We start from the raw sequence: 443 nt of genomic DNA, 5'->3' as shown, positions 1-443 counted from the left end.
ATAGATTATATTATAAATTATAGATTATAAAAATTCTAATATTTTTATAATCTATAATTTATATTATAAATATTGTAACTATTATAATTATAATAATTTTAATTAAATCTTTTTTGTTTCAAGTTTTAAGTTAACTTTGCTGCTGGAAGCTTTAATGGGTTTTTTTGTTTGTTTGTTTGTTTCCCCCATGCTCTACTGATCTTACAAATCTTGAGGTAAAGTAAAATCTAGGCAAAAGCTTCAAAGATAGTAAACAAAGCCATGGAAACGGGAGGGAGCATTCAGAGAGCCAAACATCTGCCATTACTTTCAGCCATTAGTAACCTCTATTGGAAATAGTTTTCCTTTTAGCTGTTCTTAAGTGTATTGCTGCTTCTGCTTCTCCTCCTCCTCCCCCCTTCCTCCTCCTTCCCCTTCCCTCTTCTCCTCCTCCTCCTCCTCCT

Source organism: Mastomys coucha, unplaced genomic scaffold, assembly GCF_008632895.1.
Source record: "Mastomys coucha isolate ucsf_1 unplaced genomic scaffold, UCSF_Mcou_1 pScaffold11, whole genome shotgun sequence".
Lineage (NCBI taxonomy): Eukaryota > Metazoa > Chordata > Mammalia > Rodentia > Muridae > Mastomys > Mastomys coucha.
Note: the sequence above shows the minus strand (reverse complement) of the source record.